Raw genomic sequence first — 27686 nt, forward strand, 5'->3', positions numbered from 1 at the left:
CGTAGTGGGAGAGGCAGGGGGAGAGGGAGAGGGAGAGGGAGAAGCAGGCTTCGCGCGGGGAAGCAGGGAGCCTGACGTGGGGCTCGATCCCAGGACCCCGGGATCATGACCTGAGCCGAAGGCAGACGCTTAACGACTGAGCCACCCAGGTGCCCCTAGTTTTTGTTTTTAAGGACATGTTGTTAGGTGTGAACTGGCTCAGGATTGTTCTGTTCTTAGTGAATTGTCCATTTTAACATTAAATATATGGTCATCTTTATTTCTAATACTTTTGCCTGTAAATACATTTTGCTTGGTATTAATAATGCTGTTCCATATTTGGTTGTTATTTTTGATATATATCTTTTATACTTTTCTTATTTTCAAACTATTTTAATAGTCAAGTTTAATCCTGTACTTTTATTGTGATTATTTATATATTTGGACTTATTTTTATTATCTTATTTTGTGTTTTCCATTTACTGTGATTTTTGTTAATCCTGCCCCCCCTTTTCCTGCTATAAAATTGAATTATTATGCTATTAGTTTGGTAATTATAGATTATGTTTCTCTCTTTTCACCACTACTCTTAATTTGTTGACTTAATGAAGTTGATCAGTGTCTATGTTCCTGTTAATACAAAAGCCTTGAAATGTTTTATTCTGATCATCTTCTGCCTACCCTCCATAGTATTAACTGGTTTATTAGATCCATCCTGTTTTTAAACCCCAATGAGTCATTTTTGTTTATATAGTCAATGTCTATATAGGTTTGACTTGTTTACTAATTTCTTTATTCCTTGTTACTTCTAGCTTCCCACTCCATTTTGGATTCTTACATGTTTTTTTCCACTCTTTCTTACTTTCTTTACATTCTTCAGTAGGTTTCAGGAATTATATATATAAGTGGGTGTTGGTTTGCAGCCTCAGGAGTTTCCCGAGTAAAATTCTGAACTGGCTCCCATACACAGCAAGCAAGGAAAGACTAAAGAAAGAGGCAGGCTACTCCAGATTGGTAGGTGGCAGGTTTAATAAGCCAAGGGAGCTTATGACGCTTGTCTTGGGCAGCAGCATGATTAGTCCTCTACACCTGGCCCCCAGAATCTTAAGAGTTTATATAGAAGCCTTAATGGGGTTCAGTCATGTGTACAGTTCGGATGGTCTCAATAACACATTATTCTCTAAAGGCTTCATCTTTGTTACTTTTTTTTTAAGGTTTTATTTATTTATTTGAGAGAATGAGATAGAGAGCATGAGAGGGGGAGGGTCAGAGGGAGAAGCAGACTCCCTGCTGAGCAGGGAGCCCGATGTGGGACTCGATCCTGGGACTCCAGGATCATGACCTGAGCCAAAGACAGTCGCTTAACCAACTGAGCCACCCAGGCGCCCTAAAGGCTTCATCTTTGAAGTAGCTCTTCAAAGTGGGCCAAATGTACATTCCCAGGACAGGGAAAAGGTGAAAAGCCTCCATCTTGCATTTCAACCTGTAGTCACCTGCTCTCCATGACTTCCTTCAACAGTAGGAAATCCTTTCGGTCTTTTTTTTTTTTTTTTTTAGAATTTATGTATAGCATCTTAATTTGTGATTACTAGTTCAGTTAGTATAGAATTTTGTATCTAACTTAGCCCATTGAAGATAATCTTTTATTGTTTCCTGACTTCTTTTGTTGTTGATGAGAAGTCTTCTGTCAGTTTGTCATTCCTTTTTAATTAAGCTGTCTTTTCTTTCTGGTTATTTTAAGATGATCTCTTTGCTTTTCTGTTTCTGCAGTTCCTTATTTAGTGTCTAAGCATGGATTTGATTTTGTTTTTTCTGCCTGAAACCTGGTTTGCCTCTCTAACCTGAGGACTTAAGTTTGTATCCAATTTTGGATAATTCTTACCTTTCAAATATTTCCTCTCTTTATTCTGTAATGTCCTCTTTATAAAATCCTATTGAGTGTACTTTTGATCTTTTCATTCTATTCACCAAGCCTTTTTATCTTTCTTTCATATTTTCCATTTCTTTTTCTCTCTTTGGTGCATTCTTGGTGACTTCCTCAAATTTTGCGTACAGTTCACTTCAGCTCTATTTAATCCACTCTTGAAGTCATCCATTGAGTTTTCATTTTCAATAACCATAGTTTTTTATTTCCAGAAGTTTCATTTGGTTCTTTTTCAAATCTGTCTATTTTATTTTGTATCATATGCTCTTCAGTATTATAGTCTCTTTAATGTTGTATTATTTCTACCTCTTAGAGTGGCACAAATTCTCCCAAGTATTTGGTGTATTTGACTCTCCCTCATTGTGGTTTGTTTCCTTGTCTGGTTGCTAATTGTTGACTGTGAATGCATCTTTAGCAGGGAGTCTAGTGTACCCCGGATTGTGCACTACTGGTGTTTACAGAGAGGTTTTCATTTGCTTTTGTTGTGGTCCTAAAGTTAGTTTGTGGGCTAATTTTTTTTGGCTTTGGATTCTTGTACCATAGAGCTGGTACAACTCCTACTAGCCCTTGTATGTTTCTGGTTTAGGATTTCAGTTTCTCTCAGGAGATTTATTCCCCCCCATTAGAGACCTGGATAGATGGCAAGTTTTCTTGCCAATTTTCTAGATTAGTGGGAGGAATTTCCTGTTCTGTGTTTCACTGGTAGGGCTGAGCTTTAAGCAGGGTACTCTGTTGTAGATCTCTGATCCAAAAGAGGCTGATACCAAGAAAACTGTACCTATAGGACATTAAAATTTTAGCAGCCAAACCCTATATCAGGATCTGATACCCTCTTTTGCTGCCATGGTAACAACAGAAGTTTAATTTTGGTTTGAGTTTCCTTTTTATTTTAGGTTACTGGAAGATTTCTCATTATTTTTATCATTTGAGTTTGGCTCTTATATTAGAAAGGAAACTTTATATTTTATCCAGCATTCCTGTTTTGTAGGGGGAATGTCTTCCATGTCAGCTTAGTCTGCCACTTCTCATATCTTAATGCTTTTCCTTGCCTCTCTGTTTTTTCCCATGTCCAGATTTCTCCCACTTAAAAAAAAAATATTTTCTTCATAGTAAAATATTTGCCTACAAAGAAAACTCTAGGCCTAGATGATTTCTCAGGAGAGCTTTACTAACTATTCAAGGAAAAATAACAATTTTACAGAACTACTTTCTGGCAATAGGAAAAAAGGGAACATTTTTCATGAGGCTGGATAACCCTTGTACCAAATAACTAATATGGATAATATAAGAAAGAAAAATTTAGGTCAACTTCCCTCATAAGTCTAGATGCAAAAATTCCAAATGGATATTAACAAATCAATCTAGCAATATATAAAAAGAAACTTATGTAATGACCAGGTTGTTTTTAATGCCAAGATGAAAAAGATTAGTTTAACACTAGAAAGTAAATCATTATAACTTATTATATTAGTACATAAAAGAAGAATCATATGATCATCTTAATAGATTCATTTGATATATATCAAATGTTATATATGCATTCATTTTCAAACAAGGAAACATAGCTCTTAGAAAACTAGGATATACAATAATTTTTTTAATCTAAAAAAAACCTCATTAAAAAACCCTCTAAAATAATTATATTTGATGGTTAAGCTAATTTTTTCCATTGAAATTATAATCAAGATAAAGATGAAATAAAGTTTAACTACATTATACTGTATGTATACCAATGACTCAGTTTTCATTTCCAGTATTATTTACTTATGACTTCTCTTTTCCTCATGATCAGTTTAGATCAGTTTTTCTATTTCAAGGAAACAGGCTCTGGTTTTTTGATCATCTCCAATTTTTTTGTTTTTGTTTTGTTAATTTGTGGTCCTATCTTAATTACTTCTTAGCTTCTACTGGCCTTAGTTTTGTTCTGTTGTCCCTTTTAATTTCTAAACTTAAATGTTTATTTTTACCTCTCATTTATAATAGAGATATTTAAGGCTTTTAACTTGAATTCATACATCTGCTTCTTTTGTTGAAGATTAATTGACTGTGTAATCATGGATTTGTTTCTGGGCTTTCTATCCTATTCCATTGACCTGTGTTCTATTTTTGTACCAGTACTATGCTGTTTTGATTACTATAGCTTTGTAGTATAACTTGAAATCTGGAATTGTGATATCTCTAACTTTGTTTTGTTTCAAGACTGTTTTGGCTCTTTGGGGGTCTTTTGTAGTTCCCTGAAAATTTTAGGATTATTTGCTCTAATTCTGTGAAAAATGCTTTTGGTATTTTGATAGGGTTTGCATTAAATTTATAGAATGCTTTGGGTAGTATGGACATTTTAACAACATTTGTTCTTCTGGTTCATGAGCATGGAATGAATATCTTTCCATTTGTTTATGTCATCTCTAATTTCTTTTATCAGTGTTTTCTAGTTGTCAGAATACAGGTCTTTTACTTTCTTGGTTAAGTTTATTCCTAGGTATTTTATTGTTTTTGGTGCATAACCATCTCTTACTTAAGAGGGTGGTTTTTAGTTTTTCTGAACATATTTTTTTCCTTTTTTTTCTATTTAAAAAGTTGTTGAGACTTCTTTTGTGAAACTGGTCAGTTATTATATTTGAGTATGTTTGAAAATCAAGAGTATTCTCTGTTTTTTGGCTATATGATTTTTTAAAAAAGATTTCTATTTATTTTAGAGAGAGAGAGCTGGGCGAGGGAGAGGGAGAACCTCAAGCTGACTTCATGCTAAGCATGGAGCCTGATGCTGGGCTCTATCCCACAACTCTGAGATCATGACCTGAGCTGAAATCAAGAGTCGGTGCTCAACCGACTGAGCCACCCAGGCACCACATGGTGGATATGTGATTTTTTACATATATTTTAGATAAACTTATTGTTGCATAGAGAGGCAATATAACATGGTGGTTAGGATACAGATTCTGGAGTAGACTTCCTGGATTTCAGTCCTGCCTCTCCTACTTACTAGCTCTATGCAACTGGAGTAGACTTCCTGGATTTCAGTCCTGCCTCTGCTACTTACTAGCTCTATGCAACTGGGCTAATAGGGGTTGTGGTCAGGGTTAAATTGATTAATATATAAAACGTTTAGGACAGTGCCTGGCACATATTAAGTGCTATAGAATATGGCTAAAATGCTGTTGTTCAAATCTATATTTCCAATTACTTTTATGTGCTTGCCCTGTCCATTTAAGATAGAGGTATGTTGAAATCCCTCAGAGGATCTGTGTTTTTCTCCTGGTACTTTGACCAGTCTTTACTCTCTTTGTTGTAATGCTATGATGTGTGCATATAAAATTATTATAATATTTAATTGCTGGACTTACTAGTTTTTAGTATCCCTTTTAATGTAGGGCCCCTACCTAATCCACGTACCTTTGTGGAGAGTAGAAAATGGCACATCCCGTGCATCAGGCAGCTTGACCTAAGGCCAACTCAGGAAGTTGTTCAGGAGGAGTGTCTCTGCCAAACAGCATCACAACCGGCCAAAACCTGTCTCAGGCTGTATTTCATTGGTTTTCCACTGGAGGGTGCTGCCAAGCTTCAGGGTACAGTGCTGGGGTAAGAACTCAAGCTTTGCCACTGTGAGACCATCATGTGCTACTTGGACATTCCTGGATGAGGCCAGGAAACCTAGGGTGTAAAGCCACAAGTATTGCCTTATCAGCTGGCAGAGGAAATCACAGCTGCTCTGATGACCACACCTGGAGTTCAGGAATAGTCTGAGGACTGTGGCAGGCCAGGGTAGCCATACCTGATGAGAACTAGAGGAGATGGGGAACCCCATTATTCTCTGGGGCTGGTGGGGTTCCAGGGAGACAGGAATGGGAATGAAGGGGCTACCGATGAGCAAAGCAAACACAGACCAAAATTGTTATCTCCTGTTCAGCAGCCTCCGAAAGCACGGCACTTCTAGAATATCAGATCCATCAGCGGGACAGGAAATGCTGTCCAGATGAAGGTTTGTCAGTGGAAGTTAACAAGACAGTGTGAGTGGCTTTGGGTGTTGGAGCCTGGAGAGATACTTTAAGCCAGGATTTTTGTAGGGCATCCAGTGGTGAAATTCTGGGAGAAGAGAGAATTGTGAAGGGCAATAGACATTTTAGTTTCTTACTATTCCCTTTTAAATGTTCATTCTTCAGTCAGAGACGTCCGGTTTCCTGTGCATACCTCTTCTGCCATTGTCTTTACTCCTGCCTTTCTCATAACCCTACAGAGATACTGGGTCATAAATGACACTTTTTTTTATCTCAGGAAAAAAAAAAAAGGAAGGTGTGATACCAATATTTACTTCTGCAATTGTGAGGATTCAATTTAAAAAATTAAGATTAAAGTACCTAGGCATAGTAGGGGACCAAGACATGTGAATTTCTTTCTACTTTTCTCTCTTTTCGTTGTCCTTTTTTGCTGCCAGTATTTGAAATGGTTAGGTGAAACAGTTTTATACACCCACACCCACCCACACACTTTTATTGAACATGTTTTATTCCGATTCCAAAATACAGTCTGGATCTGCCCGTTATAGTCACCACTACCAGCGTCCTCTCTCTCAACTTCTGCGGGAGATTTCTTGCTGCTGATCTTGCCTCTATCCACGCAATAGCCATGGTAATCTTTTAAAAATGGAAATAAGTAACATTAGAAAACTTTCTGCAGCTTCCCCTAGATTTTATTTTATTTCCCCTTTTCCCCCATAGATTTTAAATAAAATGTGAATTTCTTCCTGTCACCTTTGAGGCCCTATGCGATCTGGCCCCTGAGTATCTCTCTTTGCATTTTTCTCCTACCCTTCCCCTCTCCATTTATTCCAGCTTTTTATGAACCTTCTGTTATCCTCAGCTCATTCTCATTTCAAGGCTTTTGCGCTTCCTATTTTCTGTGCCAAGAATGTCTTCAGTTCTCAGCTCAAATGCTAGAACCAGAGGGGTCTTTCTTGCCTGCTTTATCTGAAGTTGCTTCTTCCTGTCCCAATTTGTCCTCCATCAGATTTCCCTATTTTAATTTGTTTGAAACCAATTGCCATTATCCAAAATTATCATATATGTCTACATGTGTATGCTTATTTGTTGTTTCCTTGTTCTAAGAGTGTACGTTTCATCTATCCTGATCATGGATATGTTTCTGAGTTCTTAAGTAGTATCTGGTATAAGGGAAAATGCCAAAGTACATTTGCTTAATGTATGAGTGAATGAATCAATATTATTTTCTTCATGAAGTCTTTTCAGAGTACTCCCACTGAAGTAATTCTTTTCTCCTTGGAGTCCCTATTGTATTTCATTTGCATTACTTACTATATGCATCACATTATTCTTTGCATTTGTTTACTTATGGATATTGTAATGTATCCTCTACTAGACTGTACAGTGCTGGAAGGCAGATTTGGAGGGTGAATGTTTAATAAATAGTTGAACTGATGAATCAGTTACAAACACTAAAATCATCCTTATTTAAAACACTGATAGAAGAGGAATCCTGAATATGGCTATGGTCTGGCTCACTGTCACTTCTCGCACCCTTTGATAGTTGTGGCTTTCGGACTGTAGCTAGGCTTGTTGGAAGATATATACATTCTCTAGGGATGTTGTCCACATACCACACTCTTTCTCAGCCCTGTTAGGTTTGTAAAATTAATTCATTCTTTATTCATTTATACATAGCATCTCAAGCAAATTACCAGTTCATAGCTTGATTTTATTCTTTGAATGTTAATAGCTGTTCTACTTTTGAAACCAGAGAGTTACAATTTCCATGCTTGACAACATTCATGATTTAAAAAACCTTTCCATTGTATTAATCTTCCTTCTTCTCCTTTTTTAAAAATTAATTTTTGACTCAGTAGAGAATAAAATTTGGTAGGCATCTTCATGTAGCTTTTTAAAAAGAATATTTACTTATTTGACAGAAAGAGAGAGCACCCACAAGCAGGGAGAGGGGCAGGCAGAGCAGGAGGGAGAAGCAGGCTCCCCGCTGAGCAAGGAGCCTGATGCGGGACTCGATCCCAGGACCCTGGGATCGTGACCTGAGCCGAAGGCTGTCGCTTAACCGACTGAGCCACCCAGGCACCCTTCATGTAGCTTTTTAAAAAAAAAATCCTTAGATCTGTGAAGTAGCTGTTATTTCTGCCATTTTGTAGATGAAGATCACAGCTTGTCCACTCCACAGATGGTGGAGGTGGGATTCAAACTCAGGTTTCCTGTTTCTAAAGCCACAACTCCAGACTAACCCAGAAGTGTTTTTTGGAACTGTATCAGTAGACAAAACAGCAGAGACATTACTGAGGGCCATGGTTAGAGATTTAGTAGCACAAATTACATCTGTTCCTTGTAGGCTATAGCTATATTGGAAGAAAAATGTAGACATGTAAGCATAACTTGACCAGAACCGTTTTTATTTGTACTGTCTATGTAGGATTATAAACACTTGAGAATGTTGTCCTTTCCCCTAGCTCCTTCTTGCCCTATGAATACACTTTCACTGTTTTAACCGTAGCAGTAATGTGAGTGCACTGTACAGATGAGGAGAATTGTGGAAGGATTGGTTCCGTGGATGTTGAACTTTGCTTTCCTTCCTTCCTTTCCTAGGATGTTTCCTGGAATGTTAAGACCAGGGTATTATAATAAATTGGTTATTATGTTAGACTCAATCCTGACCTAAAAATGAAGTGTCATGAGGAAAGAAAGTTCTTTTGAATATGTTGTATATATATTTAGGGAGATTTAACGAAAACAAGATACTTCAAAAGAGATGATTTGAACAGCTATCCTTCAAGTCATGACAGCACCATTTTTTGGGTGATGAGCAAAATTGGAAAACAATGGTTTTATTTCAAATGCTAAGGAATACTTTTACTGAAACTTAAATCCACTAACTTGTGAGCTTTTAAAGGCATGGAATATTCATCTTTATATATTTATCCTTTATTTTAAGACATGGAAATATAGTAGGAATTCAATGCATGTTTTTCAATGACCAGATGAAATAATACTGTTTTAGTACCCTTGATATGGACTTGTATATAACCCACCAGTATCATCCCATGATTTTGTTCGTATGAAACACTTTCTGTTATATGTCAGGGGATTATGAATATAGAAGATTTTTAAACATTGCAAGTAATAAAACTCAGAGGAGTAGACTGATACTGAATGTATTTAATTAAAGCATTATTAATAAAACCAGTTGTCACTGTACCATAATAATGTGAAAGTAACAAATAATATAATTCTAGTTGATACAGAACAGATAATTCTTTTCTTTAGAGCTACCTAGTTGGTGAACAAAGTCATATTTTGAGGTGCTGTATTATCAATTTCCTCAGTTATAGGTGGGAATAAGATAGAGATTAGATGTGAGGAAATGGTTACCCATGGCAGATATTTTGTATGTACAGCTAGAATACAAAGTCTGATAAACAGTCTAGGAAACAAGCAAGTCCAGATATCCACTAAGTCTAAGAATTAAGTAGTTAAATCCAGGAGCAAGATCAGCAAGTTAGATAGAATATTCCAATAGCCAACTCAAGTCCAAAACCTGAAAGATAATACACAGTGGACCTGAGTGTGAGAGAAGCCAGGGAGTACTTCTAGACAGGGAAGCCCCTGAGTTGTTAGCAGAGGACTTGGGTTTCTAGGGATACAGTGACAATCCCCTAAAATGGAGGATGGTACTCATGGCTTGGAGGCAGATTCGTTTTCTGACAATAATTCACTTATTCATTGATCCATAAATGCTTGTTGAGTGAGTATTCTATGCCTTGTACAAATATGTGGTGCTTAGAATGCAACAGTTAACAAGCCAGACAAGATCCTTTTCCTTAGGGCGCCTGGGTGGCTCAGTTGGTCGGGCGACTGCCTTCGGCTCAGGTCATGATCCTGGAGTCCCGGGATCGAGTCCCGCATCGGGCTCCCTGCTCGGCGGGGAGTCTGCTTCTCCCTGTGACCCTCTTCCCTCTCGTGCTCTCTATCTCTCATTCTCTCTCTCTCAAATAAATAAATGGAATCTTAAAAAAAAAAAAAGATCCTTTTCCTTAAAGAGCTGATAACGTTTGGAGCGTCATGTTAAGAAAATAAGAATTATAGTATGACAATAATATAAAACATCATATAATAGTTTGTAGGAAATCCAGATTTTGTGGAAATATTACTAATAACTAATGCTAATTGAATAGTTACTGTGCATCACACACTATTTTTAGTGCTTTATATGCATTAACAGGTTTAATCCTCACAACAACTCTATAAAGTGTTAATATTATTTATATTTTATGTATGAGGAATTGGAGCTTCAGAAAGATGAAATTTTCCTGCTCAGGACCTCACAGCTAGTAAATGGTAGCTTTAAGTTTTTAAATCCATGTTTCATTTCCAGAATCCCTGGTCCTAGTCATTACATCCTCCCACTGCCCTACTGTCTATAAATTTATCAGGTCTTCAGTGGAAGGTGGGTGTGGGTCTGGGACAAGGAGCCAGGAAACATTTCCCCAAGTGGGGACATTGCGTTAAGACCTGGGTGAGGGAGGGGAGTAGTTGGGGAGAAAGGTAGGTAGCACAGGGGAAGGCGGGGAGAGAAAACATGTTCAAGACTCAAAGGTAAAAAGGAGATGGTAAAATTGGGGAGCAGTCAGGTAGGTAAGGTTGAGTGGTCGAGCTGTTTTTGTTGGCTGATATGTGAGTTTCAACATGAAGTTAGTAGGTTCATGGAGAGAGAGGCTTTTAACTGTAGACACATAAAAACTGAAGAACATGATCAGGAGAATGAAGTGGGCAGGTGGAGTCAGGAGAGAAATACTTTACTATTAATAAGATCATAAATCTTATATAATTAATCTCAAAAAAAGAATGCTCAATTTAAGTGTTTTAGCATGAGAGGAAGAATTAGCGGTAAATCTGAAGGCATGTCTTAAAATGGTTTCCACCTTTAAAATTGTGTGCAAAGGATAATTTCCTGGCCCCTTACCCTGTACAGACAGGCTGACAGCAGGCATTTCAGCTCTCCCAGCTGTATGGGACCAGAATTTCCATGTAGAATACTTTGTGTGATTTGTGCCCTAGGGAAAAAAGAGGGGAGGAGTATTTTACAATGATTTCCTCTGTTTCTAGGGGAAGACTTAAACTCTACCCAGTGTTTCAGTTCTGTCTGGAAAGGTATAACTGACACTATTAAAGGGTTTTTGTTTTTGTTTTTTTTCTGAGAAGTTTTAGATGTCTCTGCACTTAAAAGAAAAAAAAACTGCAGTAATTTGTTTTAATGACGTTCTAGTTTTAGCAGGAAAAGATTTGCAGATGTTATGCAAGACTTTCATTTAGAGACGCCTGAGTGTATATGGCATGTTTTGAGCGCACATCATCTGGGTCCTTGTAACTTGTGGCAAAGGTGCTTAGATTTTGTGTGGACACTGATGTAATTAAAGTGAATGAAATTTGTGCTTGTGTTTTTTTAATCCTCAAACTTTAGTTGTCATAGTTTTGGTTCCGAGTAAACAAAAAAAGTAGGGAAACTAGATGCTGCCATGCTATCAGTCTATCAGTAACTAATCAGAGGAAATGGAAATTTTACCCCTCCTAGTGATGAGTTCAGAGAGTCTAACAAGACAAGCCGAATAGATTTCAGCAATACTGACATAAGCATAAGATATTCCTTAAGTGAATCCATTTTAACACTGGTCTGGATAATACAAGTGTTAACAATATCCTAAAGGAAAAAATACACCAGGAGCCTGAATTGAAAGCTTTTAGTGTAGAAGAGATTTAGATGTTGGCTAAGACCACAAGATCCCAGATGTTCTAATACCTAGGATGTTTATGCAAAATGTTTTAGACTTTTAAAGTAATTTTGTTCTTTCCTCTAATGGTATTGTCCATCTCCTTCTTATCTTCAAATGATACAAGTTTCTCCCTTGGTTAACTTATCTCTTTATTTGCACGCACAGTATCATAACCCAAAGGTTAAGGAACAGAGTTAAAAGAACAGAGGAGATCTGTCCCCATGTGGGAGGTTGTTTGGTCAAAGGTCACCATTGAGTGAGGAGTACCTGGGCCCCCAAACCCAGGGATACTGGTAAATTGATCAGGCCTGGAGAGATTCCATTTTCTACAACAAAATGTGAGGGAGAGCTGCTACCAGATACGGTATCAGATGCCTGAGAACTAGCACTGGGGCCGCCAGAGATAGACTGATGACCCTAGAGATGAATATAGGGCGAAGGGAAAATTACAAGGGTGAAGTGTGGGGTCCAGAGCTGGCAGGATTTACAGAGGAACAAAGGCAGATTCCAAAAATTTAGTTGCTGAGAGAGAGAGACAGAAGGAGAGAGAGAAGAAAAAGCAAATAAGTAATAGGAAGCAAAATTGGACATATACAAAGAGCTAAAAGGAGAACAAATACTGAAATATGATTTATTTAAAATAGGTGAGTGACCAGGAATAACAATAATAGCTATTTCCAAGCACTTGCCAAATACTGGCACTATGCTAGTCATTCTACATCTTTTTATTTCATTTAATCTGCTCAACAAACTCTTTGAGGCAGGTGCTACCAGTTTACCTATTTTACAGGTAAGGAATCTGAGTCACTGAGCCAGGAAAGTGAGGTATGGGGAGGAAAGAGACCACGTCTAGCTTCACACATGTAGTAGATGGGGAGCTAGGATTGAGATGTCAGTGGTGAAACTCAGAGCCTTCGTTCTTCAGCAATGATGCAGTCCAGCAGTGGTTCTCAAAGGGTGGTCCAGAGACCCGCAGCGGCCCAGCACCTGGAAATTTGGTAGAAATGCACATTCACAGGCCCTACTTCACAAACTGCCGGTGGGAGGAGCAATCTGTTTCAGCAGTCCCCCAGGCGATTCTGATTCTCTCTGAAGTTTGAGAACCCCTGAGGTGGAGCATAGGCCCACAGTCTCCTATGGTTTTCCAGTTCTTCCTGTCTCTATGTGGCCCATCGTAAAAAGCTCCTCCTCTTTCTGTGGTTTGGATTGTTTAATTGCTTCTGGGTCCTGTGCACCCATACCCTTATAACTACCCTCAGTTATTTGAGGTAGCTTTAACTGTGTTTGTTACTTGCAATTAAAAGATATAATTAAAGCAGACGCTTCATACACCTGGAACAAGTTTGCTTTAATGAGACTTATTAAAGCTGGGTTAGATTCTCTTTCTGGAAACATAGTGGGATAGGATACTCAGACCAGTCACGTCACTGAAAACAGCTAAAAAAACCTGAGATGAACACATATAGAATCTTAAAAGTGTCCAAAAAGCTACAAACTAATAAGGAAACCCCAGCCAAAATCTCAGAGGTAAAGGAGAACCCAGAAGGGTCGCTGGAGCATTGAAGGCATTCTGCTGGAGGGCATTGGCCAGGTATTATTCTAGGTTACAAAACCTGGTCATCTTGAGTTCAGGGCCCACCCATGGTTGGGAGTTTAAGAGGAAACATTCTCCCTGCATAAAACTGAGTCCCCAAGGGCTGTACCCTCAGGACAAGGGTGAAAACTCCCTGCCCTCCAATCCCAAGGGGACTGCAGGAGGACTCACTTTAGTGCTGGATAAAAGAGGGCACAAAAACCAAACCAAGATGAAATAAACAAATCATTGAGAAGTTATAGCCAAACACTGATGTTTTCAAGGCCGTGCTGCTTAAATACACCTCAGCGAGGCAGTTCAAAGAATGCTAGGTGTGAATTTGGTTTAAGGTGGTCAGGGACTGGTAGTGCCCCTGTGTGTGCCTAGTAAAAGCAAATGCAAATCCTAGGCCTCCAGGAATGCCCACAGTAGTTCCATAAGGAAAATAGGTTAATCACAGTAAAATTTAGCCAGGCACCAAGGACAAGAACCAGCAGAAACAACCATCTGCCGAAACAGACCCATAAAAAGGGTAAGGTTTTAGAAATGTCAGATCATAAAGCACAATCCTCTCTTTAAAGAAATAAGATGAGCTTGAAAATATTTTTTGAGGGAATAGGAAAATAAAATCCTAGCAGATTTGAGAAAAAAATAGAATTTAAAGAAAAGAAAAAAATAAACCAAGGGACTGATGATAAAACATGAATGTACACTATTTTCTACTCTGAATTTAACTTTCTGTATTTTTTTGTTAAGAGCACGTTTTGTGAGATAGATTTTATGCAATTAACTTTCAATTTAAATTTATTTGAAAATGAATAAATTGCATGCTTAGATTAATATTTAAATTCTAGGGGCACCTGGGTGGCTCAGTCGTTAAGCGTCTGCCTTCGGCTTAGGTCGTGATCCCAGGGTCTTGGGATCGAGTCCCACATCGGGCTCCCTGCTCAGCAGAGAGCCTGCTTCTCCCTCTCCCTCTGCCTGCTGCTCTGCCTACTTGTGCTCTCTCTCTGTCAAATAAATAAATAAAATCTTTAAAAAAAAATTTAAATTCTGAATTGTCCAAATGTAAAGATAATTTAAAGTGCATTATACTTACATTAAATCTGTGTTTCTATTTCCACATCCAGCTGACATATAAATATTGATAATAGATGTATGAGCAAGCGCTCCAGAAGATTAAGCAATGTCCTAATTATTGGTCTTGATTATCTGAATATATTGCAAATACTTGTGGATTTTGAAACTGACTATTTCTGTTAAATAGTGTTAGTTCTCGGGGCACCTGGGTGGCTCAGTCGGTTAAACGACTGCCTTTGGCTCAGGTCATGATTCTGGAATCCCAGGATCAAGTCCCGCATGGGGGGGGGGGTCTCTGCTCAGCAGGGAGTCTGCTTCTCCCTCTGACCTTCCCCCCTCTCATGTACTCTCTCTCTCTCTCTCATTCTTGCTCTCTCAAATGAATAAATAAATAAAACTGTTTTATTTTATTATCCAACTTTTATTTTATTATCCAACTTTAAAGTGTTTTAAGGAGTATAAGTAACTTTGGAAGAAATGCAGAGATATAACCATAGAGTCAGTTTTATAAACTTGCAAATGGGAAGTTTCTGGGCTCCGCTAGCATGCTGGTCACTCATCAGTAACACAATCTGTGTTCCCCAGAGAATAATTTCAAGTTTTAGGACTGGTAGAACTTACAGCTGAGGCTTACTGTGTGGAAAGGATTACTGTTTTCTAATTGTGAATAAATGTATCTGCAAACGTTGGATATGTAATATCCAATTCAGCCCTAGAGATGCTAATTATTCTTTAAGAATGTGGTAATGAGATGAAACATACTGTGTACCAGCAGGCAGAATAGATCATATTTCATATCATTCATTTAAATCATGGCATTCATTTTCATTACAAGAGAGAGTCAGCGATAGAAACGGAGGCAAACTATGGGGAAAGTAAAGTTTAGCAAGTACGGACAATAAGCCACACAATAGTTGGCTCTTGAAGTGCTGATCTCATTTACTTGCAGCCAGACTTGTTGAAAGATGGCTATCAGAAGAAAAACAAAAATCTCCTCTGTGGTGCAATATTAATGTTAATAGCCGTTAGCAAGGAAAAAACATAAAGTTCAAGTTAAAGGCCATAAAAGTTAATTCTTTTGAATGCAACATAAAGCCAGGGTGAGGGGGTGAGCTATGATTTCCACTTTTGTATTACTATTCCTCAACATTTATTTACTGAATAGCCATCATGTCAAAATATAAAGGAAGAAGCAGACCTTGTCCAGAAAGCTTACAATATGTGTAACCAAGGGCCAGGGGATGAATCTCCCAGGCAAGAGTAAGTTGGCATCTTACTGTTAATGAATGTTTTCATGTCTTGATTTGCATTCCTTCTTCCTTCTCCTCTGTTTATTTCAGTCACAGATTAGAAGGCAGGCTGGGAAAAGTAAGAACTTTTTAGAGAAGATGGCTGATTTGTTCCACAGGAAGGCGCACATAGAAAGGAGTAGGAAAAAGTGGCATGGCCTATTGTCACAACCTCTGAGAAGAGGAAAAAAGCAGCAAAGTACACAGGTAAACCCTGAGATTTGGTGCTTAAGAGCATGGTGGAATCCAAAGAATGTGTATTTTTATGCTGCATCTGCCACTTGAATGAACAAGTAAACAAACTTAAGGATTTTGGTTTAAGTTCCGCAAGTTGATGTATACAAATGTTAGAATATCTAAGTCTTTTAAGAAATTAGGGCATTCGTCACATACTCTCAAAGTGAAAATAGCCAGTAGGATTTAATGGAAGAAGCATAGTCTCTGAAATGAAACATATGAAGAAATGAATTAACTTTTTTTTCTCATAGAAAAGATGAAAGGAGGGCCACCTGGCTGGTTCAATAGAGCATGTGACTCTTGATCTCAAAATTGTGAGTTCAAGCCCCATGTTGGGCGTGGAGCCTACTGGAAAAAAAAGATGAAAGGAGATATAATTTGTATAATATCTGGCACAGAGAAGATTATAATCCTAAAAGGAATAGAAAAAGATTTGAAAATTGTATGAATTAATATAATCTTAAATGCTTGATTCTTGAGGGAAATTTTATATTATACCTCCTTTGATATCACTGTGGCTAAGAACACCCTTTCCAGATACTTTGGGAATGAAGAAATTTTTTGCATTGAACTATAAGAATTTATAATATGTGTTTAGGTGAAAGAGTAATCTACCTGATGAGAAATATTTAGCCTATCATGTAAAAAGAAAAGTAGCAGGGTAGAGAAGAGACTTGATTGTTAAGGAATGTGTATGAGCCCCTATATTAGTTAGCTTTTGCTGTGTAGCAAATTATCCCAAAACTTAGTGGCATAAAACAACAACCATTTACTAAGGTTCACAGCTTTGTGGGTCAACAGTTTCGGCTGAGCTGGGCTGGTAGGTATTTTGATCTTGGCTGGTCTCACTGATGCTTCTGTGATAAGCTGCTAAGTCAGTGAGGGTCTGGCTATTCTACGATGACCTCAGCTGGAATGGCTTGCACTGCTAGTGGTGGTGTCCCATCATTCAGGATCTAGTTGAGGTTTCATCCAAGAGATATGAGGGGTTCCAAGAGAGTGAGGAGAAGTGTGCAAATCCTCTTGGAATTGGCATACTTTCACTTCCACTGACAACACTAATAGCACCAGTTCATATTCAAGGTGGGGGAGATAGATTCTGCTTCTTAGTGGGAGGCAAAGTCATATTGCAAAGGGCGTGCATATAGGTTGTTGTGGCCATTTTTGCAAACTGCTATAGCAGGGAAGTGAGTTCTAGTAGATTTTATGATGAGACAAAAGAATTTGGAAAGGAACGACAAGAGACTGAGTCCCAAACCTAACCATTTTCTGAACAGAGGTGGTTAGAAAGGCCTGTAAGGGTGATAGGAAGCTTGAGAGGAGCTGTGTTTGCGAAATATACTGAAGAGAGGAGCAAGCAGGGATCTAAATTTTTCAGAGAGATTATATATTAGAGTTATTCCACAGAAAGAAGAAAATTATTAAATTTTTATTTTCTTTTATTTTTTTAAAGATTTTATTTATTTATTTGACAGAGAGAAAGCACAAGTAGGCTGAGCGGCAGGCAGAGGGAGAAGGAGAAGCAGGCTCTCTGCTGAGCATGGAGCCCGACTTGGGGCTCGATCCCAGGACCCTGGGATCGTGATCTGAGCCGAAGGCAGCCGCTTAACCGACTGAGCCACCCAGGTGCCCTGAAAATTATTAAATTTTAAAGAAAAAAACCCAAATTATTTAGCTTTAACCTATAAAGTAGAGAAAAATACATCATTTAGCTTTAAAGTTTAAATAAGATGAAAATTAGTCAAGTGGACTGTATAAATCTTAAAAGAGAGAGAGAGAGAGAAAAGGGCCACATAAAGAAAAAGAAATTCAGATTCTGTTGAGAAACATAAATATAATTTTTTTTTCCCCTGTAGAAATGTAGCGCTTTTGTTCAATAAGGCCTACATGCAAGCAGGACTTTCTGAGAAGTCTGATCTTTTGTACTCGTAAACAGGATGGGATGTGGGGGAGGAGTAGAGTCTTGCAGCCCTACAAAGCACCTCCAGTTCCGCAGTGTGGGAATACACTTTACCCTTTTTCAGATTTTATACTCTTTACATGCTCATAACTGATACTCATTTGCTTCCTCCGTAGAGCAGTCACTTAGCAGCAACTCTCATTCTATTCCAGCTGATTGAGCAGGAAATGAAAATAAAAGGGACATTTAAGTGCATGACCTTATTAAGGCCATATTTGTGGGCACCAGACTGTTAGTTAAAGGCAATAGAATCACGCCACACTCAGCTCAGCTCAGGCCCTCTGATTACCTCTTGCCCCTTTTCTTGGTGCCTCCAGCAGTTTTGGGTCATTAGAGATGAGAGCTAGATCCTGGGCTGTTCCTGGCAAATGGGGCTAGGTAGAAATCTAAGAGACAGAGGGGACAAGAGCCACATTATAACATTATTGTACAAATTTTGCTTTGGATATGAGATGTAGTAATGTGCTATTGGGGCACTAATTATATCTCTTTAAATAGACTTAAGAGATTGATTTTATGTGTGCACAAAAAGAGGAAGTCGTTGGGACAGCCGCATTCCAGAATCGTGATTCCCTTGCACCATGGCCAATAGTCTAATGCTGTTAAGGTCCTTTATAAAGGACGGGAGGGGTCAGCAAGTTTTGGCAGATAACCATAGGTGCTTGTTCACCCTGACCAGACAAAGTGAATGTCCAGATATACGGTATAGTAATTTTTTAGAGGATTTACTATTATTAGAGATAATGTTAAGTAATGAAATTCAGCCAAGTAAATTTGAAGATCTAATTGGCTTTATTAAAGATTGATGAATTGAGCAGCATCCCATCTAGCAAGTAGAGAGGCACGCCACCGAGGAGTTGTATAGAATGGAAAGTTTTTATAGATGGAGGGTGGGGGCAAGAAAGTTATTAGCAAAAGAAAAGATTGTTCCAGACCATGCTGTTCACTAGGGCGAAAAGTAACTGTCTTATCATGCAGATTACCTCATCTTTCTTTGGGGGATGGAGAGGACACAGGTAACAGACTCACTGGTGCTGATGGAAAAAAAAAAAATCCTGACTGACTGGTTAAGGCCAAACTTCTGGGGGAGGCTGAAACTGCAGTTAGATTGGGTATTAAGCCCAGGTTTAGGAACTCAGTCTAAATGAGACCATTGGGGCCTGTGGTTTTATTTTTTTTTTAGCAATACTTTTAACTGAGTGATTAGACTTAGTCCCTGGGACTTAATAATAATTTTGGGTACATATACTGAAATCAGTTCAATTCCTTTATTTCAATAGCCCTTCATTTAGAGCTGTCCTGTTATGTTCTAAGCACTGTGCCAGAAACTGTTGATAAAGATAGATAATACCTCATCTTTAATAGCCCGTGATCTAGCCATGCAGACTGAATAAAGCTGTAATATGATACATTAAGGGCCTCAGTGAGAATTACATTTTTTTTCTTGGTGCTTTTTTTCTTATGCTATGTATTCCCATAGGAATACAGTTGGAGTAATTAATTTTCTCGTGAGGAGAATAGAAGTCACTAATAATGCCTGGGAAGTGGAAGGATTCAAAGTGACTGGTGTATCATATGGTGTGTCTGGTTTGAAGAACAGTAATGCTCTGGAGTAGCTAAAGAATAAGATGAGGGAAGGGGCTGGAGTTGAGGTTGCTGCAGCAGACAAGGGATAAATCAGTAAGGACCTTGAATGATGGCTGAAGATGTTCATTTCAGTTCTGTGGATGATGAGTCATCCAATGGTGTTAAGTTGGAGATTGATTTGATCAGATTTGTTATTTAAAAGATAACTCTCCAAATTTAGGAAAGCCGATGAGGCAGGAAACATAGTGAGGAGGTGACCATTGAGATATTTAGGTGACAGTGGAAATGAGAGAAGAGAACAGATCTATAAGATGCTTCAGCATCCATATTGATAGGAACTGTTGGCGACTGGACAGGGGCAATAAGGGAAGTATCAAGATAACTCCAAGCTTCTTAGTTTGGACCACCAAGTGTCTAGACAGTGATATGTTAATCAATAATGGAAATTCAAGAGAGGAAGTATATTTTGGAGGTGGGAAGTAGAAAACAAGTTTGGTTTTGGACATTGTATTCGTTACTATTGATTGCCTAGTCAACATTTATTTCCTACCTTCTTTCTTAGGAGAAGATAACCCTTATTTGTGTTTTAAGGATATATCATGGTTCATCTAACTCAACAGTTCTCAACCAGGGGTGATTTTGCCCCTGCAGGAGACATTTGGCAATGTCTGGAGACATTTTCAGTTGTTGTAAGTGGGAAATGCTACTGACATGTAGTAGGTGGAGGCCAGGAATGCTGCTGAACTTTCTCCAATGCATGGAACAGCCCTTTAGAGCACAGAATTATCCGACCCTGAATGTCAGTAGTTCCAAGGTTTAGAAACCTTGTTAATATCGTAATCTCATTCCATTTGCCAGTGATTGGTTTAGGAATAAGCATGGAACTCATTCAATGGGACTTCTATATAGTTTTTCTCTTAAGGAGGTGAAACACTTCTTTATGGATGATCTTATGTTTGAATTAACACCTAGGATTGTTGCATCCACCAGCTGCCAGCCTGAGGATGAAGCCCACATGCAGAAGAGGGCAGAGCCAAGAAAAATGCAGAAAAGAATATCCAGAGTCTTGATGGACATCTAATAGTGCCTGTAGCTTGCTCTATCTCTTGTTTCATGAGGCTGTAAATTTACTTATCATCTAAGATAGAATAAGTAGAAGTTTCCTATTACTTGTAACTAAAAGCATCCTGACACCACCATGTTGAATTGCTTATGGATAACTCAAAATGGTAGTAATTAAAGTGTTGAAAATGTGATATTGGAGTTTTGCAAAAGGTTAAGTCTGGAGTTAGAGCAGGGAAGAGTTCAAATAGAGGGGATAGGTCCAGTCATGGAACTGATGCCTAAACCAAGCAGGTCTTAGAGAGCAAGAAAAAGACAATGAGAGTAGAATCTTAGAACACTGCTCTTAAATTGTGAGTCTGAGAAGAGGAAGATTAGTAAGACCTGTTGAAAGGAGTCAGAAAAGCTATGCAAGCACTGAAACTAGTGAGAGATGTGGTATGATAGAGACAACCTGCTGTCTACTGAGAAGTTGTGCTTTTTTGTTCCATGCTATGGAATCATCACTGGGATGCAGGTGCTCAACTAGAAACTACAATTCCCAGATTCCTGCTAACCCTTAGAAAGTCTAATGGAAGAGAATTTGTTCTTTAAACTTGGACAAGTTTTGAGCACATATCCCAAGCATAAGGGAAAAAAAGCTCTGGAATGGAAGAGAAACATTGATAAAAAGAAGGTGTGAGTGATAGATGGCTTTGGAAAAGATGTGGAGAGCTGCATTTGAATTCACTGAAGGATGGTATAGGTTTGGAAAAGAAGCAACATTAACATAGTTTGTCTACTACAGTGGGGCAAATGGAAACAATATAAATGAAGAAAAGGGCGGTTGAAGGAGTTCTTGGCTAAAGTCTATTTTTTTCCAGACAATTGTCTGCTGAGAAAGAGGAAGAAACTGGGAGTATAGTGCTTGCAGTGAGTGATAAAGGTTTGGAATACCTACTTTTCGGCAATGGAAAGGGAAGCAGAGGAGAAATAAATTAATGGATTGCTGAGCAGCTGGAGTTGAATCTCATAAATTTGTGATGACTCCAATTAGCATATTTATGTGATTCCCCAGGCAATGCTCAATGACCTTTGAAAGAAAATAGATAGTTATGCTAATCTAAGATTGAGGATTGGAGAGAGGAGTGGAATAGAAGGTAAACTGGCAAAGGAATGATTGAAAATGCTGGTAGAATTGTTGAAATTATTGAACGTCACATTGTCAATAGAAACACTTCCAGATAAATTCTGCAACTTAGGGTATTGAAGAAAACATTAGGAATGATGAATGGTTAGAATGGATCATTTAGCCATCAGTCTTTCAGGGATGAAGCTTATGGGGTGGGGATGGGGGGCTTGAACACTTACTTAAAATAAGAGTGGGATAAAGTGTAATTGAAAGTGAACAGATCACTTCTTGGATGTCCTCTGTTTCACAAATTAACAACATTTTGAAACATAATTCCGTTTCAAAATTCACTCAGTTTGTAGGTAAAGAGCTTCAGAGATGCCAAGGCCTGATACCCAAGGCAAGGTAGCTTTTAATGACTAAACTGAGATTATGACCTGGATATCTGTTCTCAGCTAAAAGGAGCAGTTCTGGAGTATATGAAAGAAAGATACATGACAAAGCCTATATGAAAAATACAAGAAAGGGAATAAGTAAGCTTCTTCAATTAAACAAATATTACAAATTCCTCATTTGTCCTAGGGAATTATTTTGAAAATATATTTTTTTAATCTGCCATATTATAGAAGTTCTGGTAGGCTAGTCACATCTATACAGGCTGGCTCCCATGGTCTGGGAGGGGCGTTCTTTGCAGGGAATCTGGATGAAAGCCAGGTGAGGCATTTGTTTAGGAGTCAAGTAACCGGGTGGCAAAAAGTCACTGGAGGGAAACAAAAGGGGATTTGATGTAACTAATTGATTGTGAATGTAGCCCGAAGCATGCGAATTGGGGGGACCTTCACAGTCCACTGGCTAAGTATGTGCTTTCTAATCAAGAGGTTAGTGTTCTTGTGAGTCCTGTTTCTCTTTTGAATGGGGCTTATTCATTGGGGGAATTATTGGGAACATGTGTTTATTAGGCTGGGATGGTGAAAGCTTTAACATTGTTGAAAGAGGTCAGCTGTGTTACTCAACTGCTGCTGTAGACTAGAGTAATTGACAATGGCGCTGATCGCAGTGGACTGTATAGAGAAGTTGTGTTTTTCCCTTCAGGTTTTATTGACTGTTCTATATGTTGAAATGTAATGCTGTGAAGTCTGGCTTTGTTTTTATATGTGAACCAAATCATGGCTCAGAGCATAGGGTTTACTAGGTGATAAGCCGTTGGTATTTCCTGTTTGTATTGATTAGTAGGTCGTTTATTGTTTTCATATTTAAATTACTTGTAAGCTCACTCTAGTTTTCTTCTTAGAGTTGTTTATGAACCTTTAAATTGTCTGTCTTGTGTATTTAATAGCTGGAGAGCAGAGCTGTCTTTCTGCATTCTGATTAGTTTGTTTTTGGGGGCCATGTGCTTTCTTCACTCTTTGGGTGGAACGTTGGTTGCTGTCATTGACTTTTCCCCTCCCGCACGGGCAAGTGATGAACATACCCTTCAGGTGGCGATTAACTTTCAGTATCAATAATTGTATAGGTTTTTTTTTTTCTTTTTCTTTTTTCAGTCTTCACTCAATGAAAATAGCCATACAGTAATGTGGAGTAAATACAAGAAAATAAAAGTCTGTTTTTTAGCAACTATATTCTCATGTCTTTTTTTTTTTTAAGATTTTATTTATTTATTTGACAGAGAGAGACACAGCAAGAGCAGGAACACAAGCAGGGGGAGTGGGAGAGGGAGAAGCAGGTCTCCCGCTGAGCAGGGAGCCTGATGTGGGACTCGATCCCAGGACCCTGGGATCGTGACCTGAGCTGAAGGCAGACGCTTAACGACTGAGCCACCCAGGCGCCCTCTCATGTCTTTATTTTTATGTAATTAAAAAAAAAAAAATCTCCCTAAGGATGAAGCTTGATTCATTAGGCCTCTACTGGAGGTAAATTGTTTTGAAAGCTTGGTAAAATAAATAGGGTTATTAGGAGAGTGGAAAAAATATATAGGCTTTTACCATCAACAGATGCTGTACTTATTCTAAAATAACAGAAAGCATGAGTCCATAAAAATTGCATAATATAAATGGCACGTATTCTGGTTGCCTGTTTAGGATGTTGCTTTTCTTTTATCTCCTTCCTGGCAGAATATTCACTTTTTATAAGACTACAGATTTTCTTTCAATAATTGCTGTTTTTATTTGGTGAACTCCACTTTTTGTGTTACTGTTAAGAATAGGGTCTGCATTGCCTTTGAAAGTATGGTTTGCTCATAGCCAATTAAAAATCAGTGCGAGAGAGTATAGTCATGGAGCATGTCTTACTCTTTTGACTTACTCTTAAAGTATAAAAATGAAATCAGTAGATCAATATAGGAAAATATTATTACAGTCTTAATTTGCATAATATCCAATACTTGGAAGCTGCTGTAAGTTTCAGTGCTTTTTCCCATCCTTCATTTCTGCTTTTTCTGTTTGGCTGGTTGTCTGATAAATATAAGGACATAGAGAAGTGAGAATGAAGAGAAGAGTAGAGATGTAGATTTCTTGCTCTCTCGCCATCTCCCTCTGTTCAAAGACATTACTACAGAGCACTTCATCTTCTGATATCTCTATCAGGCATTTACTGGTTGCATTCAATAACTCACTCTCCATAATCTTACAGTTGTGTTACAAAAGGTTCTGCAATTTCAGATGTTTGACACAATGTTAAAGTAGGAGTTTTGGGATCCCACTATACACAATTCTGGTGCACCATGCCATTTCTTCACATCTTATTCATGTTAGGTGCAGGCAGCTTCATCACCTTCTGATATGTGATGTGGTCTTGATGAATTATCCTTGCCTTCACCCTATCTGAGGTTTATTTATCATGTCTTTAACTGCTCTTCCAGGATTGGATATACTGAGTCTTAAATAAGCTTTTCTTTGACCTGATAGTGGGCGGGGGTGGGGGGGAGTAAAATTTGAAAGGAACTGTGGCTGGGGATGATGATTGGTGGACCAATCTCTGTTTGCCTAAAGGCTATTGAGAACACAGAGGCTAGGGTTTCCTCTACTTCTTTGGGAACTTACTCATTCCTCTGGGTTTCTGATGCTTTCCCAGATTTAAGGTGAACTTTTGGAACCTTCACAGCACTCAAAGGTAATTAACCCTACATGTCCGCTTGCCTTGATTTGCCCCAGAGGCTCTTATTCCTTTCAGTCAGGGAAAGAGAAACTCTGGGTTTTGGTCACAGCCTGTTAGTTCACAGAGGTGTGGGGACTTCCATAGGGACCCTCTGTGTGTTCCTCTCTAAAGGGTCTCCAGTTCCTTCAGAAAATCATCTTATCTTCCCTTTTGTTTTTCCCCTTGGCAGATCCCTCTTTATTGCTGGAGATTTTGTGGTTGGTTTTCATAGTTCTGTTTTCTTACCCATCTTTCTTTCTAGGCAGGAAAAAATGAGTTGGTCGCTCAGTGGAAATTTCTGAGCTTGTGACACACTGTGGGGTAGGGAGTCCTTATTTGTGTGTGTGAGGGGGTTCCAGATCCTTTTCCTGGGCTGTCCATTTATCTCCTCAGCTGCTTCTTTTATTCATTTATTTTAGATTTAAAATAGTATAATTTACATGCAGTAAAATGAACAGATTTTAACTATATGGTTTGATGAATTTGACAAATGTATGTATGTTGCCATGTAATCCATAATGCAATCAAGACAGAGAACATTTCCATTTCCCCAGAATGTTCCCTTACGCCCCTTCTCTGCCATTCCTCCCACCATATAGGCAACCATTTTTTCTAATAACTGTCATTACGGATTAGGTTTGCATATAAGTGGAATCATAGAGTATAAACTCACTTGTGTCTGACTTCTTTCACTCAATTCAGTGTTTTGCATATACCAATTCTTTTTCATTATTAAGTAATATTCAGTTGTGTGAATATGCCACAATTTGTTTATCCATTATTCTGTTGATGGACATTTAAATTGCTTGTTGTTTTTGGCTATTATAAATATTCTTATACAAGTCCTTTTGTGGACATCTGTTTTCATTTCTTTTGAATAAATATCTGGAATTGCTTGGTCATAGAATCAATATATGTTACTCAGGCTACTTCTTTAAAAAAATAATTGGGAATATTAGTGGAAAACTTGGGAATGTTGTCCACTCACCTCTCTTCCTCATTGCTCTGGTGTACACAGGATGTGTTTTGGGATGACTGAGCCACTTTCTAGAATCTTCACTTTCTCTCTCCTCTGGCCAAATTTCTTAAAAAGAAAATGGCATTAAGATTGTGCCTCCTACTTAATTTGATTGCTATGGTATATTTCTCTGTCAGTTTTAATAATTTTCTTCTTTTCCTCATTTGTTAGGTTGATGGGGGAAGGAAGGTTCTGAGATCTGACTTTAAACTGCTAGTTTTCCTTGAAAGTCCAATTTATAGTAGAGGAAATATTGAAAATTACTCAACTCATTCAGAGTCCTTCTCCCTTTCATGTTATATATATTTTTCTCAAAGCAGATACATGTTTTGAAACCAAATTTGGCTTTATTCTGCCATCTTGCCCAGGAGTCCAATAATTCTGTTTTGAAGGCCGAATAGGGAAATTTTTCTGCAGCATGACAAATACCGTCATGTGTGTGGCTGATAGGAGACTCCCTATCCTTCAAAATCAAATATTTCATTAATATGAACAAATCCTAGGACAATTCTGAGAAAGATTCATCTTCTTTAGTGGGATGTTTTAAAAATACATGGATCATTCTCCTCACTTATGGGATTTTAAGTGATTCTACTGTGAATATACTTCACTTTAAAACATTGCCTACTGGATAAATGTCTATAATTATAAATTGGGTGACCTGGTGCCTAATCCCATCTGCACTTATCAGCTGTTGTTGGCAAGTCATTACTTTTTCTGTGATTGAAATCTTCAGTTGGAATAATGCTGCCCGTGTCCTCAGGGAATCCCACGTAGATTAACACAAAGATGTCTGGAAGACACTTTGAGATATTTTAGAAGAATGCGTTGTGATTTTATAACATCATGGTGATGTTGTTATTTATCTGGCTCCAAAGAGACCTCTTTTAGTTTCCAAATCGAAGGCCCAGAAATCATTTTCCCTAACATGAGGTTTTCCATGGAAATGCAGAAAACAGTGTTTGGAACTTTGCGTTTATGCATATTCTTCTATGTTTTCTCGTCATGCCCATTATTTTGTATTTAGCCTTATTTTTTTTTCCTATTAATGATCACCCTTTTCTTCTGTCATTTATTTCTTTGTGGAGGGCTATGTGGCCAGTAAGAAACAATCTTAATTTTGGTTTAGTATGAAATGCACATGGGCAAAGGGAGGCTGGGCTTTGTATTAAAAATGGCGTCTTGGCTCTCTTTGCCTCATCTGGGGTTCTCTTGTATCTTGGCTTTCTTTGACTTCCTTGGAAATCTGTTCTATGGCTCAGTCTGGTTCCAGCAGTTGCAATGTATCATTGTGCAAACCTTTGCTAGCTGCAAATACCCTCTTAAAAATGTATTTAGCCACAGATTTCAATCTGCAAATTATTAATGTTAAAACTATTTGAAGGACACATTTCCAGATACCAAGCCAACATGAAGCTTTTACATAAATCAAATATGGCAGAACCAAATTAATACTGTTGAGTTTTCCCAGCCTCTAGGTTTGGGCCATAGCATCATCATATCCTATACCATGTGTCACCCCAATGCTGCATTTGCCAACATTGCATGTGGAGCCTTTTCCCCTTCAGGCTTGTTAAAAGTTAAATGTGGGATGAAGGGATGTGCTTTTTTGACTTGCCTCTGGCAATGTGAGATGACTTTGTTTTTCAGTGCTTTCTTTTTCTCTTCCTCAGTTTCAGTGTAATGTCACAAGTTAAAATATGTTCCCTTAAATCTGAATCTATGAGGTATATATGTGCCTGTGTGTGGTAGAGTAGGAGAGAGAAAAGGGCATGGGAGGACCATATTAGATGTAAGTTTTCTTGATGAAAAATCAGCCTAAAAGGCCAATTGAAAAGATCTACCTTCTGGTACTCCCTCTGTCACATAGGAGAGGAATGAGGTGAAGACTGGGCTTGAAGCTGCTTTAAACTCCTGTGGCTGGGGAGAGTGGGAATCGGCAGGCGCGTGACA

The 27686-nt window shown here is 38.3% G+C and overlaps 1 protein-coding gene and 1 long non-coding RNA gene across 2 annotated transcripts in view; one reads left to right on the plus strand and one right to left on the minus strand.

Annotated features, from left to right (window-relative positions):
• Positions 1-27686, plus strand: part of HMCN1 (hemicentin 1) — a 471707-nt gene that overhangs the window by 18989 nt on the left and 425032 nt on the right. The window lies entirely within an intron of this gene.
• LOC113932331 lies at positions 6440-14530 on the minus strand. The gene is made up of 3 exons (XR_003523040.1): positions 14357-14530; positions 10877-10967; positions 6440-6534 (listed from the first exon to the last, which is right to left on the minus strand). It is a non-coding gene; the product is annotated as an uncharacterized LOC113932331 (long non-coding RNA).

The sequence above is a fragment of the Zalophus californianus genome, chromosome 10 (assembly GCF_009762305.2).
Source record: "Zalophus californianus isolate mZalCal1 chromosome 10, mZalCal1.pri.v2, whole genome shotgun sequence".
Classification (NCBI taxonomy): Eukaryota; Metazoa; Chordata; class Mammalia; order Carnivora; family Otariidae; genus Zalophus; species Zalophus californianus.